Source organism: Lissotriton helveticus, chromosome 4_1, assembly GCF_964261635.1.
Source record: "Lissotriton helveticus chromosome 4_1, aLisHel1.1, whole genome shotgun sequence".
Lineage (NCBI taxonomy): Eukaryota > Metazoa > Chordata > Amphibia > Caudata > Salamandridae > Lissotriton > Lissotriton helveticus.
Window position 1 is genome coordinate 208,422,795 of NC_136063.1, and position 3,812 is coordinate 208,426,606.

Sequence of the window (3,812 nt, forward strand, 5' to 3'; positions counted from 1 at the left end):
CTAAGATTATTTTAACCTCCAGGACTCCAAGGCTGCCCAGACCTTGTCACAGATAGATTCATCACAGGCCATATCAGATTGACTTATCAGAACAATATTCCTCAGGCATTCCGTAAAAGTTGGTGGGGACTCTTATTTCCATGCCCTGCAGATTTCCCTCCTGGCGATAACTATAACATAGAATATCAGTTTTGTATCTGGGGAATGTATACAGTAATCTGTTGTAAGGCCAAAAAAGACCAGGGTGGTGTTAAGTTCGATTGGTCTTGATAGAACCTCCTCTAGGAAGCCACACACCCTGGCCCAATACGGGACAATCCTTGGGCAATCCAAAAACATGTGGTAGTCATCAGCAGCCAGTTCTTTACATCTTGGGCAATAGTAAGATGCTGTGCTTATTTTGGATAGTTTCCCTGGCGTCCAGTAGACTCTATAGGTGGTATATAGGTGATTCCTCCTAAGATTTGCTGGCTTGATCACTGTCTGGAACAGGGTATAGGAGTCGCACCAGATTTTCATAATATCCACCTCGTCTTCTGTCAGGGATCGGCTCCAAAGATTCTCCAACTCAGAAACAAGAGAGGCCCCTACTTCTGTGAAAGCTTTATACCAGAAGGACACCTCCCGTTTCCATGGGCCCACTTTGGTAATAGAATCAGAGAATCTGGTATCCTCTGCATTACCCCAAGATTGTCTCGCCCACCAACCGGAGAGCTGATAAAATTTAAACCTGGTTAAAGACCCATTTGTGAGATTGAAAAGGGATTCCCAGCTCATAAGGTGTGGTACGTGCCTTAGATCCCCCCACTGTCTTATACCAGCTGATCTAAGTGGCTGGGAGAGTTGGTCTAATAGACATTCAACTCTCCTGATACAACTCTCCTCCATACAACTCAACTCCCTGGGGAATCCCAGATCGGGGCCTGTGATGTGTAGTATTGAACCTCCAAAATTCTCTTGACATGTCCCCAATTTTTAAGAGCAGTCAACAGGATCTTCAACTGGACTTTTTTATAGAACTTGGGGTCCCCGAACTTATAGAGGAAAAATTCCTGCCCTTGTGGGATGTCCTGTAACATTGCTTTGAATAGCAGACCCTGCATGGGTGAATCTAGCTTGTTCGCCAGAAGTCTGAAGTTCTTAAAATGGAAGGCATAGCAGTAGGAGAGTAGGTCAGGTAAAGCTAAACCTCCGATCTTCAGCCCTCTCCTAAGCTTCCTCAAGGCTATCCTGGGTGTTTTTGTTGCCCATAAAAAAGATCCTATCTTCCCTTGGAGGATAGCGATATCTTTAGCATTGAAGGATAGTGGTATTGTGTTGAACAAAAAGGTTATTTTCGGGAGTATCGTGATTTTTATAAGGTTGACTCTCCCATAGATGTTCAATGGCAGGCTCCCCCATTTTAAAAGTAGCTTACACACTTCTTTCGATATTTTCTGCCAGCTAACCTTTGGTACGTCCATCAATTTCTGGGTTATTTAGATCCATAGATACCTCATCTGATCTTTAACTCCCTGTATCGCAACGGTGTTATTCCATCCCATTACCTCAGTTTTTTCTTTGTTGATCCTATAGCCTGATATTTTGCCGAATTCTTCAGCTAATTCAAATAACCGTGGAATTGCCGTGAAGTGATTAAAGGTATAAAGAAGAAGATCGTCTCCATATAATGCAGTTTTTAAACCCAGATCAGCCATTATCTGAAGATCACAAAATCAGAGAGGAGGCAAGGTCCTTTATGCATGATCTTTATCAAGACAATATTATCCATAGTCAAGGTGAAGTTAGGGCCTGGTTGGATAATAAAGATCTACCTCAATTGTCCGATTCGGACAAGGGTTACCTAGCATCTGACATATCTGAGGGGGAGATCAGCGAACAGTTAAGGAAAATGAGCAAGGGTAAAGCTGCTGGACCCGATGGCCTTCCAACAGAGGTTTATTTTAGCCTCATAGAGAAGGTGAAGCCTGTGTTGAAAAAACTCTTTAATAACCTACTTGCACAAGGCGAAATATCCCTCCATCCTGGTCAGAAACAACATTTACACGTATAAAGAAGCAAAATAAAGACCCCCAAAGAATAGAATCATACAGGCCAATTTCGCTCTTAAATTCAGACCTGAAGATTTTTTCGGGGATACTGGTTGGCTAAAGTGATTAAGACAATTATTCACCCCGACCAGAGGGGGTTCATACCAGGGAGGCAGCTTAATGAGCTCACTTTTCAGGTGATCAGTGCTATCGATTTTGCGAAGGACAGGAAGTTGCCACTCACCATCATTGCCATTGACGCCGCCAAGGCATTTGACCAGGTCAATTGGGACTATCTATGGGCCACTATGAATAAGTTTGGCTTCCCATTAAATTTTATACGAGGCATTAAATCTTTGTACCATAACCCCAGGGCGAAATTTCTAGTTAATGGCGCACTAACTGGATGGTTTAATATACACAGAGGCACCAGGCAGGGTTGCCCTCTGTCGCCCCTATTATTTCACGTTTATATTGAACCTTTTGTGAGTTCACTCAGAACAGATGAATTTATTTCACCCTTTAAAATGGTTAAAGGGCCAACATTGATCTTTTCGTTTTCCTGGTTAAAAAAAACTCAGACCAAAGAGATATATTGTGGGCTCAGATGAGGCGTTTTACTTTGTGCAGAAGACCATTGATCCTCGTGGGCTGGAGGTGATGTTAGAGAATTATATTGGGGTGGTATTGTTGGTACTACTTCCCATTTAGTTTTTCGTATATGAAACTATTTAGGAAAAAAAACATGCACGGGTTTCATTTGCATAAACAGTACTGGCAACTGACCATGTTCATCTACAATTCATCTATGTATCACAGTGTTTCCTTGGTACTTCTCTTTGTTCTTGGTCGTGTCAGTATGTTTAGAGTCTGCATACATGCGCCAAAGTAAATCCTAACAATAATGGGTATGCAGTTCCCGGGGAAAGGGAGGAAGGAAATAGTCAGGTCAGAGAACTCAAAGGGGGGGGGGGAGGGCAGTCAGTTTTGGAAGTAAGGCCCCTACACACCCCTAAGGGGGGCTTGCTTCATCATAGGGCTTTGCTCCTTGTCAGGCCTGTGCTGCAATGTCTGTTGGGCACCCTCAAGGGGTCTCTGTTTACAGAGATCTTCTCGCCCAAAGCCGTATGTGAAGTGAAAGTGTAAGGCCTAGTATGTAGATTGGTGAATTCTAGTGTGTATGAATGAACATTTTTGATTTAAAATAGAATAAGCAGTTCTCTGGATTGGATTTTAATCAGTGAGTATGCGTGTCCAATTAAAAAGGTGGTGGATCTGAGTAGAGACAATGATCTCTTGATGCCACAACCAGGTTTGCCTTTAAGCATAACTCCAATATTAATGACATGCTAGTACATACAAGACCTCAAACACCTAATACCTCTGACCGAAGATTATTATGGGCACTTCCCCCAGTGAGTGATCCTTTTCCCTGTGGTTCATGCATAGTCTGCGGTCTTACCACTACCACTAAGGAGGTCTAGCTGACGAATATATTCACATGGACACAAAAACACATACTAACTGTAACACAAAAAACTGCATTTATACAGTAATATTATCCTTGTGAAAAGAGATATATCGGTATGACTATCAGACCAATGAAGACACACATTATCAAACATCGTAGCAATGTTAGATGCCAAAGGATTAGCATCAAGATGTGCATGCATTTTATTAATCATGGCCATTTAGCTGATGACATACGGTAGATGGGTCTTGAGATCCCCCTTAACCTAAACAAAGGAGCCCTTTTTAAAAGGGAACAAAATTGGATTTTGC